This window comes from Hemitrygon akajei, chromosome 10 (assembly GCF_048418815.1).
Source record: "Hemitrygon akajei chromosome 10, sHemAka1.3, whole genome shotgun sequence".
Classification (NCBI taxonomy): Eukaryota; Metazoa; Chordata; class Chondrichthyes; order Myliobatiformes; family Dasyatidae; genus Hemitrygon; species Hemitrygon akajei.
Window position 1 is genome coordinate 30,778,339 of NC_133133.1, and position 18,968 is coordinate 30,797,306.

Sequence of the window (18,968 nt, forward strand, 5' to 3'; positions counted from 1 at the left end):
AGATGATATTAATCACAAGACTCTCCACAAAAGTTCAAATAACAATATATAAAGATGATGTTAATTAAATGACACTATATAAAGCAGTAAAGGTGAGTTCTATTTCTACTGCAAATCTAGAAGAAATTTTTGTAAGGGTCAAAAAATCTAGATATACTGATCTTAAGAACTTTTGATGTACCGATTACTATCTCAGGGCTCTGCTAACAGATGCCTCTATATCTACTAAAATCCACTCAGTGGCCTCTTTACTAGATATAGAAGGTACTTAACAAAGTGGGCACTGAGTGTATGTTTGTGGTCTTCTGATGCTGCAGTCCATCTACTTCAAGATTCAATGGGTTGTGCATTCGGAGATGCTCTTCTGCAGACCACTGTTGTAACACATGGTTATTTGAGTTACTGTCGTCTTCCTTCAACTTGAACCAATCAAGCCATTTTCCTCTAAACACAAAGTACACTGCAGATGCTGTGGTCAAATAAACACATACAAACAAGCTGGATGAACTCAGCATGTCGGGCAGCATCCGTTGAAAGGAGCAGTCAACGTTTCGGGCCAAGACCCTTCATCCCTTTGACGACCTTTGGATGAAACGTCCCCATTCTGATGTTTTGGCTGAACAACAGCTGAACCTCTTGACCATGTCTGCATGCTTTTATGCAGTGAGTTGTTGCCACATGATTGGCTGATTAGATATTTACATTAACGAGCAGGTGTAGAGGTGTACCTAATGAAGTGGTTACTGAGTGTATTTACTTTAATAATAAATTTAATTTGAACTTTTTGAACTTTGAACAATGCCCAAGAAAGCAGACCAGCACCTCTACTTCATCAGAAGGCAAAGGAAATTTGACATATCCCCATTGACCCTCATGCCTTTATAGATCCACCAAAGAAAACATCCTATCCAGATGGTATGATAAGAACTCTGCGCGAGACTACAAATTATTACAGAAAGTTATGGACACAGCTCAGTCTCTCACAAAAGCTAGTCTTCTCTCCATTGACTCTGCCTACACTTCCAGCTGCCTCTGGAAAACAGCCAGCATAATTAAAGACCCCTTTCACTTTTGTCATTCTCTCTTTTCCCTCCCTTCATCCACCAGAAGGGAGATACAAGGCTTGAAAACCTGCAACATCAGGCTCAAGCACAGCTGTTATATGACTCCTGAATGGATTTCTTGTATGATAAATCTAAGCTCTTCATCTCACAATCTACCAAGTTGTGGCTATTGCACCTTATTCATCTACCTGCATTGAACCTTCTCTGTAATGGTATGCGTTACACTAAAGTATGCATTCTCTTATTGCTAAAAACACAAAATGCTGGCAGAACTCAGCAGGCCAGACACCATCTATGGGAGGAGGTAGTGACGATGTTTCGGGCCAAAACCCTTCATCAGGAGTGAAGTAACATGGGATGGTCGAGGGGGGATAAGAAGTGGGGGGAGGGATAAAGTAGAGAGCTGGGAAGTGATAGGCTGAAGGAAAATGGGCTAGGGGAAGGTGGAGAATTATGGGAAATAAAAGAGAAAGAAAGGTAGGGCTGGGGGGAGATTATAGTGAGGGGGGAAAAAAAGAGAGAAAGAGAACCAGACTAAAATTATAGATAGGGATGGGGTAAGGGGGGGGGGACAGGGGTATCAACGGAGGTCTGTGAGTTGAATGTTCATGCCGGCAGGTAGGAGGCTACCTAGGTGGGAGATAAGGTATTGCTCCATCGACCTGCGTGTGGCCTCATCTTGACAGTAGAGGAGGCCATGGACAGACATGTCGGAGTGGGAGTGGTCTGTGGAATTGAAGTGTGTGACCACAGGGAGATCCCGCCACTGCTGGAGGACTGAGTGCCGGTGTTCAGCGAAACGGTCTCCCAGTCTGCGGCGGGTCTCCCCAATGTATAAATGGCCACATCGGGAGCACCGGATACAGTATATCACCCCAGCTGACTTACAGGTGAAGTGGTGCCTCACCTGAAAGGACTGTCTGGGGCCTAGGATGGTGGTGAGGGAAGAAGTGTGGGGGCAGGTGTAGCACTTCTTCCGTTTGCAGGGATAAGTGCCTGGAGGGAGGTCGGTGGGGAGGGATGGGGGGGATGAATGGACAAGGGAGTCGCGTAGGGAGCGATCCCTGTGGAAAGCCGAGAGTGGAGGGAAGGGGAAGATGTGTCTGTTGGTGAGATCCTGTAGGAGGTGGCGGAAGTTACAGAGGATTATACGTTGGATACATTGGATTCTCTTATTGCTTTTCACTTTTACCACCTTGGAATGGTCTAATGTAAAACAAAGTTTCTCACAGTATCTCAGTACAATCTGACAATAATGAACCAGTTATCAACTACCAATACAAAGCTCTGTCCAGTCCATTAGATCCAAACTTGAACTTATGATTTCTTTCTCCCTTTTATTTTAATTTAGTTTACCATTAAACATCTTTGTTGCATTCATTTCCCTCACATTCTGTAATTTATTATTTATTGGATTTACTTATGACTATTTTACATTAATGTCCCCTAGTTTTGTTTAATCACTACAACAGAAACATAGTCTCAAAGTTTATTCCATTAAACCGCAATGTCTTCACAAATGCAATGAGACACCTCATGCATACAGTAGAAGTTAGTATATACATAACTAAGTAATTACTTACAAAATGCTGGAGGAACTCAGCAGGTCAGGAAGCATCTATGGTTGAGATGCTGCTGAGTTCCTGCAGCATTTTGTGTGTGTTGCTTTGTATTTCCAGCATCTGTAGAATTTCTTGTGTTTATAGTTAAATCATTAGACCAGGGCAAGATATTACCAATATTTTCTAAATTCTATTATATATATATTTAATCCCTGTAAAAGCCTGCGAAAAAGTGAATCTCAAGGCAGTATATAGTAACATATATTGTACGTACTTTGGTAATGAATTGATTTTGAACTTTGAATGATTCCTGACCAACTGACTGTAATGAGTAAGTACAGGCAGCAATACCTCGATCACGATAAAACTTCCTTCAACCTCCACAAACTTGAATCTTTCAACTTTCCCCCTCTCAGCACCATTAGTGTGTGCTCTGCAGTACTTTCTGAAGACAAAGGCGAGTTACTTTGTTTTGCTGAAATTCAGGCAGACTTTATTGTTTTGACATCACGTACTAGGCTCTTTTTCTCCTTTCTCTACTTTGTTTCATCCTTGCTTAAGATCCGACTCACTGCGGTGGTCTCGCCTGAGAACTTGTAGATGGAATTAGAGCTGAATCAGTCCACACTGTGGTGTGTATATTGGGAGTAAAATGGCAGAGAATGCAACTTCGTAACGCACTGGTGTTGAGGATAATCATGGCAGAGGTATTGCTCCCCTTACTTATTGATTGCAGTCTGTTGGTCAGGAATCACTCAACATTCAAAGTAAGTTTATTATCAAATTATATATAATATATGTTACCATATACTACCTTGAGATTCGTTTTCCTGCAGGCATTTACAGGAAAAATAGAAATATAATAGAATTTTACTGAAAACTATACATAACCAAATAAAGACTGACAAAGCCCAAACTGTGCAAATATTTTTGTTCCTGTAGACGGTGCCTGGCCTGCTGAGTTCCTCCAGCATTTTGTGTGTCTCGCTCGGATTTCCAGCATCTGCAGATTTTCTCTTGTTTGTGAAAAAAAATAGGACTGAGAGCATCAGTTGTATCAAGTCCTTGAAAGTGAATCTGTAGATTGTAGAATCCATTTGAAGTTGTGGTTGAATGAAGCTGTCTGTGCCGATTCAGGAGACTGATGGTTGAAGGGTAATGACTGTTCCCAAACCTGGTGGTGTGGGTTCTAAGGCTTCTAAACCCATCCTACTGATAGTAGTAGCGAGAAGAGGGCATGGGGTGGTTCCTTGATGATGGATGCTACTTTCTTGTGGCAACGCTCCATCTCAGTGAGTAAGATTTTGCCTGTGATGGGCATCACTTTCTGTATCCTTTTCTGTTCTTGGGCATCGGTGTTTTCATAGCAGCTGTGCTACAACTAGTTAGGATACTCTCCACGGTGCACCTGTTAGAACTGTTCGCTGCTATCCCAATAATAAGCCCTGGATCACTAGTCACATCAAAGGCCTCCTAAACCAGAAGAAGAGGGCCTTTAAAGATGGTGATCGGTTGGAGCTTAAAAGAGTTCAGAAGGAACTCAGAGTACAGATAAGGGGGGCAAAGGAGCAGTATAGGAGGAAGCTAGAACAAAAGCTGCAGAAAAAAAGCATGAAGAAGGTATGGGATGGGATGAAGATCATCACCGGATGCGGTGCAAAGCGGGGGGCAAACATAAGTGGAGATGTGGAGAAAGCGAACCAGCTGAACAACTTCTTCAATAGGTTCGACAGCACAATCTCATCCTCACCGCAGAACTCCACACCAGGCTTACTTCCCTCACAGGAAAATAGCCACTCACAGGAGACCTTGCCCACGCCCAGGATTACGGCTGCACAGGCGGAAGGTCAACTGAGGAAGATCTGTACCAGCAAGGCGGCGGGACCAGATGGAGTTTCCCCACGATTACTGAGGGCCTGTGCGCCTGAGCTGGGAGAACCACTACAGCGCATCTTCAACATGAGCCTGGAGCAGAGAAGAGTACCCAGACAGTGGAAAACATCCTGTATTGTCCCGGTACCGAAGAAACCACAACCAAAGGAGTTGAATGACTTCAGACCTGTTGCCTTGACGTCGCATGTGATGAAGACCATGGAGCATGGCTGATAATACAGAATCTGAGGCCACAAACCAGGCACGCCCGGGATCCTCTTCAGTTTGCGTATAAGGAGAAGGTGGGAGTGGAGGATGCTATCACGTATTTGCTGCACAAATCCCTCTCTCACCTAGATGGGGTCAGTGGTGCTGTGAGGATTACATTCCTGGACTTCTCTAGTGCCTTTAACACCATCCAGCCCAAGATCTTAAGGCACAAACTAACGGAGATGGGAGTAGACTCTCACATGGTGGATTGGATAGTGGACTACTTGACAGATAGACCTCAGTATGTGCGGTTGGGAGACTGTAGGTCTGACACGGTGGTCAGCAGCACAGGAGCGCCACAGGGGACCGTGCTCTCTCCGGTCCTGTTCACCCTGTACACATCGGACTTCCAATATAACTCGGAGTCCTGCCATGTGCAGAAGTTTGCTGATGACACGGCCATAGTGGGGTGTGTCAGGAATGGACAGGAGGAGGAGTATAGGAAACTGATACAGGACTTTGTGATATGGTGCAACTCAAACTACCTGCGTCTCAATATCACCAAGACCAAGGAGATGGTGGTGGACTTTAGGAGATCTAGGCCTCATATGGAGCCAGTGATCATTAATGGAGAATGTGTGGAGCAGGTTAAGACCTACAAGTATCTGGGAGTACAGTTAGACTGGACTGCCAACACAGATGCCTTGTGCAGGAAGGCACAGAGTCGACTGTACTTCCTTAGAAGGTTGGCGTCATTCAATGTCTGTAGTGAGATGCTGAAGATGTTCTATAGGTCAGTTGTGGAGAGCGCCCTCTTCTTTGTGGTGGCGTGTTGGGGAGGAAGCATTAAGAAGAGGGACGCCTCACGTCTTAATAAGCTGGTAAGGAAGGCGGGCTCTGTCGTGGGCAAAGTACTGGAGAGTTTAACATCGGTAGCTGAGCGAAGGGCGCTGAGTAGGCTACGGTCAATTATGGAAATCTCTGAACATCCTCTACATAGCACCATCCAGAGACAGAGAAGCAGTTTCAGCGACAGGTTACTATCGATGCAATGCTCCTCAGACAGGATGAAGAGGTCAATACTCCCCAATGCCATTAGGCTTTACAATTCAACCGCCAGGACTTAAGAACTTTTTAAAAGCTATTATTAATGCTTTTTGAGATAGTGATTTAGATGCATATCATATTTTTTACTGAGTTAAGTATTGTATGTAATTAGTTTTGCTACAACAAGTGTATGGGACATTGGAAAAAAAGTTGAATTTCCCCATGGGGATGAATAAAGTATCTATCTATCTATCTATCTAACCTATGGAAGTTTATCAAAGTTTATTGTAACATGCCAAATCTATGCAAACTTTTAAGCAAGTAAAGATGCTGTCATGCTTTCATAGTGATGACATTTAGGTGCTGATCTCAGGACAGATCCTCTGATATGTTGACGCAAAGAATTTAAAGTTACCGGCCCTCTCCACCTCCATTCCCCTGAGGAGGACTGGGACATTGACCATGAACTTTTTCCTCCTGTGGTTGATTGTCATCTCTTTGTTTGTTGTTGGGGCACCTCTCAGCCAGATTTTCAGTCTCTCTCCTATGTGCAGATTCATCACCACCTTTGATTTGTCCAACAACAGAAGTGTCAACGGTAAATTTAAATACATACTTAGCCACACATATTACCATATTACCCTCTCCATATTACCAGCTGTCCACTGGGAAGTCCATTGTTACTGCACATTTTTAGTGGTAGCTTGTTATGGTATCTTAGTGCTTTCACTTTCAGTTTATAAAGCTCCCAAATTGACAATTTTCATCACCACTGTCATACTCAGCACAAGTTACCTCTACTGTTATGGTCAGCACTCCCTTCAGTGTCCCACCACACAGGCTTCACCTCCCATCCTTCTCTCTCTAAATTTTTCTGTTCCCAATACTTATTTCTCCAACCTTACACTTTTTGATTTAATGAAATTCTGATTTCCATCTGATAGGCATGCAGTCATATAATTTAAACCAGCAGTTATCCCTAACTATTCCATGGTACTTGGCATTAAAGAAACATTTACTTTTATAAAATACCATAAAATAGTAGCTTTCCTACATTATAAATCTTATACATTAAAATATTTTGTTCCATAACTTATTTTATACAATGGTGAGAAGTTCCTCTAGTAATAATTTAGATATTGTTTCCTCATAATTAGCTAAATCTTGGACATTATTTCAGTTATAAATCACTATGGTTTCTGACTGCTCTGTGATTGTAATATTGTAGAACTAAGTGCAGATCTTTAGCTAAGATGTCTTCATGATTAATTTTGCCTTTATAACCTTGTATAGAAAGATCTCAAAATAGCAAAGGGGCAGTGGATCGTTAGCAGAAGTCAATCAGTCATCTTAGAGCTGCTGCCAGTTTTAAGCACTGAAGAAAGATTCTGTCTGCATTGTAAAAGAAGCAGAGAGAGGCTCCAGAGTCATTGACATCCATGGGAACAAGGATCATATAACTATATCCGTGCCACATACAGATATGTGTCACGCAATATTTCTTCAATGCTGATTCCTTGAAGAAGGCAGAGAAGGACTTCTATTAAGAAAAAAAATTGGAAAAGCTTTGAATTGTTTTCTGTAGAATTGAGAAGGTTAAAAGGAAATATTTATATGGTTTAGTAGGAAAGAGTAGATTATTTTGTTAAAACAGAATGAAAATGTGTTCATGGATCACTTTAGGATTCTCTGAGGATTTGAAAATCGTTTTAAGGTTTTTTTATCAGTATCAAATGACATGGACTCATAAATCCTCATTTTCTGTTTCAACCAACAAAGATTCGAAGTTTTATAACATCCCATGATAATACACTACCAGTGACATGCTGGTTATCCTTTATTTTTAAGGTACATGGGCACCACATAATTTATTAGAAGCGCAGATCTATCACTTTACAGGTTGGTGATAATTTTTTCTTTTGCTTGATTTCCATACATTTCAAGAATTCTGTGGAGTTGTTCTTGTTTGATTTCATTGTCTTTTCTGATATGTAACAAATTAATCATTTTTAAGTCCTCCACTAATTCCACACACACTCACAGGTGCACACGTTGAAGTGGCCATTGTCTTGGCCTGAAGAAATTGAAATTGCAGAGCAGCCAGCTGGAGCAAGTCAAGGACAGTCGATGAGTGTACATAACAAATACCTTCGTTCTTGCCAGGTGCTGGAAGAAGGGGAGGCTGTTGCTTTCTGAATTATTTCTTTCCGAATTGTAGTAATTGAAATTGGACATAATGAGAACCCCTCCTATAATTTGCTGATCAGGGATAATTTCCAGTCAGTAAGTTATTTATGGGATGCTCTTGGATACGGCAGAAGAATCAGCTGTGTCTGTGTCTGTGAACTGGAGTGGCCTGAGCCTAGAGTCTGACTTGAAATGGGTATAATTAGTGTGCAAAGGGCTGATTTAGCAAAATGAAACAATGACATTGAAAGCATGCAGTGAGGTGGTGCCACCTGCAGCCTTGGGCCAGAGCCAATGGGGTGGACACATAAAGGCCCAATTAACAGGATCCATGTTATAAGGGATGTGATGTGATAAGGGAACAGAATTATAACAAGGTCTTGGAGAAACAGGTTTATTATTACTGAGATATGTTGTGAGATTTACTTGTTTTGAGACAGCAGTACAGTGCAATGCGACGGTGACAGCTTTTCCCTGAAAAGGTTGCGGACTTTGACCCTAATCAACGCTTACCATAGGTGTCTATTGACTTGTGGTGACCTAGGAGGGGGGTTGATGGACTAGTCGGTGTCCGAGTGCTAATACAGGAATCCTTACTGTCTGTCCAGACCAGTAGTCTCTATACGGAGTACTGGGGGTCCTTTACTATTAGGAACTCACGTAGCCGAGTACTAACTTTGAGCCTTTCACCTTCGCACTATACTTAGATATCACGCAATACGAGTAAAGTTTGATTTAACGGTTTTTATTTAACAATCTATTAATTTAACATTACAAGATTCAATAGCCAATTTATCAGTTTCTCCAAGCAAGCATCAATCAAGTCCTTATTTTATTCTCTATATTTCTTACTGTCTGCTGAGACAAATCAGGAGCCGGAGAAGTACCTTTAAAAGTTAAAGGTCCGAATCAGCTGCTGTGGCAGTAGTTCAGTAGAAGGCTGGTTCTGAAGATGTCTCAACAGCTCACAGTCAGCTGTATTTATGCAAAAGCAGCTGGTCTAGCTGCACCAGTTTTTCTAAGTAAACCAGGATGCAATTTGCGGTTAGGCGCAACTCAACCATGATAAGTCACTGGTTCAGCTGATCCACTTAACTTTACTTCTGTCAATTTATACTGCAGGCTGTATATGTATGCTAACTTAAGCTACTAGGCCCTATGCTTTATACTGAAGCAGTTCATTTATTCTTATGCTTTATCGCGTTACAAAGCCAATACCGCGACAGCAAGACATAAAATTACTATAAACTAGTGTAAAAGATAAATAATGAGCTAGTGTTTATTGATTCATGGACCATTCAGAAATCAGATGGTGGAGAGAAAAAAGACTGTTCTTAAAACATCGAGTGTGTGTCTTCAACCACCTGTAATGTTAAGAGGACATGTCCTGGATGGGTGGGCAAGAACTCCAAAGAGACCAAGTATTGAAAGGACGATGCCCATGCCTGGGACAGGGAGAAGAAGGATCAATTAATTGGCCAATGGGAGATACTCTAATTGGTGATGTGAGTGAGAAAAATAGTTTGGATGAGTATTGGTTCAAATGAACAAAAGAATTCAGGAAGTAACAAGATATTTGCATTTAATATAGTAAGTTGACTAAATAAAGTTGTGAGTAGTTTGAAATCTTTGGGATTTGTGTGGTCATTCACCTAACCTAAGTTAGTTGACCAAAGTAAAGGTCAAAAATTAGCAAAATCGGATGGTTTTTTCTCACTTTGGTTTTATTATACTGTATTGGTATTCCTGTAATTTCTGGATTAAACGAGTCTGCTGCAGGATGCTAATTTTTCCACTATCTCCACAGATGCTTCTTTATTGTTGACTATCTGATATTTTCTGGTTTTGTTTCAGGTGCTAAGAAACAGAAAACCTACAGCACAATACAGGCCCTTCAACCCACAAAGTTGTGTCGAACACATCCCCACCTTAGAAATTACTAGGCTTACCTATAGCCCTGTATTTTACTAAGCTCCATGTATCTATCTAAAAGCCTCTTAAGAGACTCTATAGTATCTGCCTCCACCACCATTGCTGGCAGCCCATTCCACGCACTCACCACTCTCTGAGTAAAAAACTTACCCCTGACATCTCCTCTGTACCTACTCCCCAACACCTTAAACCTATGTTCTCTTGTGGTAACTGTTTCAACCCTGGGAAAAAGCCTCTGACTATCCACAAGACCATTGCCTCTCATCATCTTGTACATCTCTATCAGGTCACCTCTCATCCTCCTTCGCTCCAAGGAGAAAAGGCCGAGGAGAAAAGGCTTGTTTATTATTCCAGTCCTGGAGTCTTTAAAAAGCTTCCTCAAGGTTGTTATATCTGGGGGTGGTAATAGGGACAAGCTCCCACCACCTATTAAATGCACCCAATGGCATGCACCTCACACAGCCTCTGACAGCTAAGTCCAGCTCCTGGCCTTCACGTGCGGCTTAGCTACTAAGACAGGTGGAACCATTTTTACCGACGGGGGAAGGAGTAAAAGTGGGTTGCTGGTGCCGTAAAACCAGTCACTTTGGACAAGATGGGGCTTGTCAGCCATGGTTGGCTGCTAGTCTAGTGGAAGGAAAACTCTGATCTCAAATCTCTGCTGCCAAGCAGCTATACCCATCCATAGAAAGGGCTTTGGGAGTAAATCCTGAGGGAAAGATCGGAGCTGGAGTTCCTAAGGCAGTCCTACATTGAGTTCAACACTGACTGGCAACTCCTGCAGGCTGCTGGTACCAAAATGTGTCGGTCTTTGCCGTTCCTTTGGGCTCATCAGGTGCGTGGCGAGTGGGAGCTTGCTACATGGGCAACAGCTTGCTCTCCATATCGTACCGCCCAGGCTTGCATATCTGGACAGCTAGGACACAATGTCTATGGTCAACTCTGACCGAGGGAAGGCTCAGACAGACATTAAAATAAGTTGCATTTAAATAGCATATGTAATATGCAGACCAACAGTACCCATGTCTCTACTGAAACATTCTAAAAATACCCATTGTCATAAAATGCAGTGATCTGCTTTGCTTAGAGGCACTTTGTCTGAAAGCTTGTGTTAACTAAAAATGACCTTTCCTTATGGCACTCCCTTTGGCAAGCTGCCCTCCTGCTTGAGATCAACGTCGTGTAGGAATTTTGCCCCTTTTGGTGATACTAATTCTCAAAAAAGCATAAGAATGCTGCTGGGATTTGCTTTACAGAGTAGCTCATGAATACTTACACAATAATCAAGTACCATTTCAGATGTAATCACAAAGATTTCACATTTAGATTTATGTCATTCCCTTAGCTTTATAAGCTCAATGAATGTTCTACTATTGGCCTTGACTCTTTAATCAAGGTTCTCCAGAATATCAAAGCTATTTACCTTCTGGAAGAGGGGTATATGTTTACCACACAATGTAGATTTCGATTTCAGTACTTGCTGTCAATTTTCTGCTGAATGAGTGGGGAGTACAGATTTGGAAAGATCTGCGTCTCGTTATATTCCTTTGCAGCATCATCCAGAGCAGGCAGGTTTTAGTAGCTTTCACTTGAATGCCAAGAAACTGCTATATACAGCAGGCATTATTTTCAACTCAGGATTATTTCATGCCTGTCATTCCATTGCCTTTACAATCTACATGTGTATGTTTAAAGGCATCCTACGCAGTTTCCAGACAGGTAGGAGTTAGAAATTCTCTATTCTCTAAGATGACAGTAGGGCTCTAGGGAAACTTTTGAATATGTTCCAGGTTAACAAGATATGGTGGTACTATATGCTGATGTTGTGGATTCTACACAACCTCTCCCAAAGGAAGGAATAATCATTCTATTAACAGTAGAATAGTTCTTTATCTTGATAGACTGTAATAATATTTCTTATTTTGCCCATCATCACCGATTTGTATGCTTTTATGTGCAAGAGTGCTTGGTCGCAGCTCTGTGGAAATGCACAGTATTGTATCCTTTATTTTTTCTCTGGATTTGTACATGATGCTGGCAACGTTGTATTTATTGCTCATCACTAGTTGCCCTGAGGTATTGGAGATTCTCCTTGACAGCCGCATTGCTCGTGGGGTAGGTGTTTCTAGACTGGGATTAGGCAAGAAATTCTCAAAGAAGTCGGTGCAGAGCTTTAATTTTATTTAGAGATACAGCATGGTAACAGGTCCTACTGACCCACTGACCCAATGAGCCTGCGCCATCCATTTATACCCCACATGACCAATGTACTAGACTGTATGTCTTTGGAGCGTGTGTGGAAACTCATGTGATCACAGGGAGAATGTACAAACTTCTTACAGAGCGGTGAGAAATAAACCTGGGTTGCTGGTACAGTAATAGTGTTTTGCCAATCGCTATGTGACCGTTGTTAGTATATAATTCAGAAATGATTGTATTCCATGAGCTTTGTGTCCTCTTTGATGGTGGTGTTCACAGTATTGAAAGTTACATACTGTATATTGTAAACTTGTTAGATTGGTGGGAGAAGAAAATTCATATTGCAGTCTAAGAGGTAAAGGGAATAATAGTAAATGTGATATTGGTGGCAACAATCAGGTCCATCAAAGAAGACAACGTGATGTAGTTTGCTCAATATACTATCAGAAGTCACAGAGACAAACAGGAGAAAGGATTATGGCTATTTTTTTCTTTCCTTAATGGGCTTCTGAGGTCAAGTACAGTTCCCTGTCTCTTCATCTACTATTTACTTACAGTACGTAGATAATGAACATAGAACAGTACAACACAGTACAGACCCTTCGGCCAGTGATGTTGTGTCGACCTTTTAAACTATTACAAGATCATTCTACCGCTTCCCTCCCAAATAGCCCTCCACTTTCATTTCATCCTTGTACCTATCTAAGGGTCTCTTAACTGTCCCTAATGTACCCACCTCTACCACTACCCTTGATAGAGAGCTCCATGCACCCACTTTTCTCTTTGTAAAAGAGCTACCTCTGAAATCCCCCACCTATACTTTCCTCCAATCACCTTCAAAATTTTGCCCTCTTGTATTAGCCATTTCTGCCCTGAAAAAGGCACTGGTTGTCCACTCTATCAATGCTTCTTATAATCTTATACACCTCTATCAAGTCACAACTCAGTTTCCTTCTCTCTAAAGGGAAAAGCCTTAGCTCACTCAACTTTGCTTTATAAGACATACTCTTTCATCTAGGCAGCATCCTGGTAAATCTCCTCTGCAACCTATCTACACCTTCCTCATCTTTCTTATAATGAAGAGACCAGAACTGAACACGATACTCCAAGTCTAGTCTAATCGGAGTTTTATAGAGCTGCAATGCTACCTCACATCACTTGAGCTCAGTGGATTGAACACTGGTTCATTATTGTGACATGTACCAAGATACAGTGAAAAGATTGTCTCGCACACTGTTCATACAGATCAAACCATTACACATTTGCATTGAACAAGAATAAAGTAAAACAATAACAATCCAGAATAAAGTGCAAAAGAGCAAGTGAAAATGTGCAGTCCAGGTTAACGAGAAAAGGGCAAGGTAGAACATGAGGCCAAGGGTACAAGTTGTCCATTCAAGAGTCTGATAACTCTGGGCTAGAGGCTGTCCTTGAGCTTGGTGTTACGTGCTCTCAGGCTTTTGTTAATCTTCTGCCTGATGGGGGAGGGGAGAAGAGAGACTCTCCAGGGTAGGTGGGGTCTTTGATTATACTAGTTGAGACAGCAAGAAATATAAACTTTGATCCAAAGCAAATAATGTGAATCCATTCAAGGCAGAGCCCAAGAATTCAAAAGTCTAGTGTTAGTAAAGCAGATGTTTGTAGTTCAGGTCCTTTGTTTGCCCATTCTGCCCCTGGTATTCATACAGCAATGCAGAGATACATCTTTAAACTTAACCAAGACAAACCCAATAGGTAAATTTGATCGGCATATTCCTAAATGTTGTATGAATTGGGATATTACACTTCTCACTGCTTTCTTAAAGCGGCCACCATAATGAAAGACCTCACCCACCCCATTCATTTTCAATCCCCCAGGCTCCTTCCATCGAGCAGAAGATGTAAAAGCCTGAAAACATATACCAGCAAGCTCAAGGACAGCTCCTTTTCCACTCTCATAAGACTATTGAACTGTGACTCTATCCTACTCTGATACTGCACCTTATTGTCTAACCACAGTGCACTTTCTCTGCAAATGTTCCTCTTTATCAAGTCAAGTCACTTTTATTGTCATTTCAACCATAACTGCTGGTACAGTACACAGTAAAAACGAAACAACGTTCCTCCAGGACAATGGTGCTATATGAACAATACAAAACTACATTAGACTTCAGACCTACAAAAGTGTACAAAGCAGTACATTAATTAATAAGGAAGACAATAGTCATAGTAAAGGGCAAATTACAATATAATAATAAATGATGTAAATGTAAACAATGTTTTAGCAGGAATTGAGAAAGAAATGAGCAAAAATTGCAAAGGGAGTGGAGTGGAGTGGAGTGGTGTTGTGTGTGTGTGTGTGTGTGTGTGTGTGTGTGTGTGTGTGTGTGTGTGTGTGTGTGTGTGTGTGTGTGTGTGTGTGTGTGTGTGTGTGTGTGTGTGTGTGTGTGTGTGTGTGTGTGTGTGTGTGTGTGTGTTGGTTTATTCTGCACTCATTGCTTTCCCCTTGTACTACCTCAATGTAGTGTTGTAACAAATTAATATGTATGAATGGTATCCAAGTTTTTCACTGTACTGTACATGTGACAGTAGTAAACCAATTTACCTTTCTACCAATTTTACCATTATCCATATAGGCAGGCTTTGTCCCAATATCAGAGCTAAACAGTTTGAGGAGATTTGGTATGTCGCCAAAGACTCCAGCAAATTTCTACAGATGTACCACAGAGAGCGTTTTAACTGCTTGCACCACCATCTAGTATTGTGGGACCACTGAAAAGGATTGGAAAAAGCTGCAGAAAGTTGTAAACAGCCGGCTCCATCATGGACACTAGACTCCCCAGCATCAAGGACAACTTCAAACGGCAATTTCTCAAAAAAGTGGCACCCCTCATCAAGGACCCCCACCACCCAGGACATGCCCTCTTCTCATTTCTACCATCGGAGAGGAGGTACAGAAGCTGGGGACACACACTCAACATTTTAGGAACAGCTTCTTCCCCTCTACCATTATCAGAGTTCTGAATGGACAATGTTGACAATTATCACTTTTTTTGCTCTCTTTTTGCATGACTTATTTATCTTTTTAAAATACATATTTCTTCTTATTATAGTATGTTTTATGTATTACACTGTACTGCTGCCACAAGAGAACACATTTTGCGACATCTGTTTGTGATAAGTAATCTAATTTTGATTCTGATTCTGCTGGAGACACATTTGTCCAACAGTATAGATCAATATTACCTTTGAAAGGGCACGTTACAGAGGAAAATATTCCAGTATTGACCGTAATTTGCTCATTAGAAGAAATCTAACATTGACTGCTTCTTGAGGGACAGTTTAACCAGACACATACTATACATGTATTTGAATATATGTGGACCCTTAATATGGTTACATTGTCAGTGTGATGGTGGTGATGACTGTGTCCCTGCTGCCTCTTCCCTTCCCCGTCCCACATATGCCTATGGGCGCGGTCTGCATCTCGCAGAAATAATATACTAGAATATAAAATTATATAACATTTGTAGAAACTCTAATCAACCATACATTAAAATATACATTACAAGCTTCAAACACTGCACTACGATTAAGACAACAGATAAATACAATTAACTCATTAATATCACTTTGGAAATGTGAAGCCTTTTGGAGTTTGACATTCTTCATTTCCTTCAAGAATAAAGACCATATTGTCAACTTAAAGAAAAATTATCTCTGGACTGTATGTCGAAAATCTGATGGACAATTGAAGACTGACAAGAATATATTGGCGATGAAAGACCTTACCTGCTGGTAGTTTATGTGAAAATATGATGGGAAGCTCTTGGGCAGTCCAAGGTTTGTTGAGAGTGGGGAATGTTCCAATGCTAGTATGTATCTCTTTTTCTGAATAAATTAGATGTTTAAGGTTTATTTGATAACCATCCTACAGAAAATGTATTGTCTCCCTAATCCTTTACATGATCTAGTTCATATTTTTTCAAGATATGGTCAATGTCTGCTTGCTATTTCTTCACCCTTTCATGAAGATTTAAATTCATAGACAAATCCATTTCCTTGCTCCTCTGTGAGCATTGTGATAATATTGGGTTTGCTGAACACGAAGTTCTCAACTCAACTGAAGACTTTAAGCACTATTGGAAAAAATTAGTCATGAGTTCTTTCATGAAAGGAAGATGATTATGTAACTACCCAATCGTCAAAGAATAGCTTACTTGCCTGTTTATTCTCCATGGCAAATTTAGCTGCCAATATCCACTATTCAAGTGGTAGGCCCCTCTCCTTACCAAGGAGAAGATACTTCCTGCTAACAAATTAGTTTAAAACACAGTTTATTTATTCTCAGTGATACACATTTAAATCCAAACAACACTTTTAAAACATATTGGAAACGCGGAGGATTTCTGTCTTAAACATTTCCAAATTACAAACCATTTCCAAAACACAAAACATTTCTGAAGCACAAAACACAAAGAATATAAGCACAAAGGATTTCTGAAACACAGGTATAATTCCTATAAACTAAAAAGACATACCACATTGCAGACAAGTAAGTTGGCCATCACAGAAACCGAAGCTGGAGGAATGGATTCTAGTTCACCCGTGTTTCTTCCATATTTCTTCTAGATTTTCCTTACCCCATTCCTAATAAGTCTGAACTGCTCTCGACATTTATACCCTTTTCTCCACTTGGGTGACCTCAGATACATATGATATTCCCTCAGTTAATGTAAACAGTCTAAAAACTTATTTTGGAGATATAGTTCCACTATTAACACTTTGAAGCTAACTTCCTTGATTACATAAAACCTTTCAAGTATAACCATATATTATTTTATATGCTAAATGATATTATCCATCTTTTCTGCAAGCTTCTTTGAACTAAGCAACTTAAGAGTCAGCTTGACTGGTTGAAACCCAAATTAAACAGCCCATTGCCTTATATTACACCTTAAGCAGTAATAAAGCAGGTGCAGTGAGTAGCATCTTCTCATGGACAGAGCATTTGTGCTATAAACAGAGCTTGTTTGCAAAGCTGCTCTATAGACAATATTTAGTTTTAACTTCAAAATGATTACAGCTTTCTAATTACATTTTAAGAACGGAAGACTGACTTCCTTTTACAACTAGAAACTAAACAAACTGTTGGTTGGAAGTTTACTTACATCTGTTTTTGATCTTACAGTGGCAGATGTTGTGTTTAGAAAGCCAAGGTTAGCAAGCAACCAAGGAGTGAATATCCGTCACAATATTTAAGCCTAGAAACTCATAGGGCAGCCGATGATTCAAAGCATTCCATTGCAAAAACTATGTGATTGGGTTTGCCTCAACTTATAAAGCGCTTCCAAGCCTCTTTATGAAGAGCTAGTTCCAGCCAGTGGAAAGTTATGCTCCATTAAATTTGATTTTGCATGCAGTTTTGGTGAAAATACTAAATATTTGAACTCCATCTGTCTCTCCATCTATATCTATAGTGTGATATACCAAAGGGGATGCATCAAATAAATATGCAGAAAGATCAGTAGACACAAATAATGATGAAAGTAGCCTTTGTGGGTGAAGAAAGATAATCCTTACCATAAAGAAAGGTGGCAGACACAGGGTCATAGTTGGGTATCTTAAGTAATGACACTGCATATGTGGCATCACCTCAAACCTTTTATCTAAAGAGTTCATATTTGGAAATGCATCTTATATTGTATGCACAGCAGAGAATAAAAATAACATTATCACCCTAATGCAAGAAATTTAACTGGCAAAAAGGAACAGAAGAAAATGATTAATGTTAGAGCGATTTTTGGGGTTTGCATATTTAGCAGGTAACTTCGGCCACCATTCTTCACATCTGAATATGGATTGTGGATTTAATTTTAATGCAGCTCTGAATAATAGATCTACAGAACAGGCAGACTAGGGAGCAGTCACTTAGCTGATTGTCTGCATATGCATGAGTCCAATCAACATTCTATTGCATGGATGCGACGGTGCCTTACACATTTCGGGTGTGATGGTGGGAAGATTGTAACTATGGATTTATTTGAATTGTCCTGAATTTTCTTTGATCTTTAGCACATAAAATGTGTGTAGTGCTGGGCAAAGGCAGACCTTTTTACCAAAAGCATCTCCATATGATGCCTATTGTAACTTGTTTTATTAAATAAAGAAGCTGCTTCATAACTACCAGTACTTTTCTCTGGTGACTTCATACACACGACAATTAAAATGTAATAATTACCAAAAAATACAGAAGAGGTTTTAACTCTTGAGAGGCTTTGGCTTTGTAAGGCTTTGTAAATAATATTCAATAATATGGGGTCTGTTATTTCATGTTTTTATTGAAGTGTATAAAATTAACTTGTCAGTAAGTTTTCTTTTCTTTGTAATTTATTTTTTATTGAAGTTCATCATCAAACAAACATTTCCATAAGATGTATTTCAGACATTGTACATATATATCATATAATCATATATATCACAAATCTCCACAAAGTATTTATCTGAGGTATACACTTATAGAAAAGAGTGGAAAGAAAAAACAAGCAAAAGGAAAGAACTATGTACAAGTAGGGAGTGATCTTTTTTTTTTACAACATATTCATTGGTTTGTGAGAATAAAATCAGGCCTATGAGGATTTATGTAATTAAACCATTTTCCCAGTATGAATCAAATTGTTCCAGCTTATGATTAACAGATGCTGTTATCTTCTCCATTTTGTAAATGTCCTTTGTAATTTCCATCCATGTATTTAAAGTTGGGCTCTCCTGTGATAACCACTTCCTAGTAAGTGTCTTTTTACCAGCCACCAACAGTATATTCATTAAATATTTATCTCTTTTCAACCATTCTTGAGGTAAATATCCAAAATATATGGTCTTACTCTCTAAGGGTATTTCACATTTGAAGATGTCT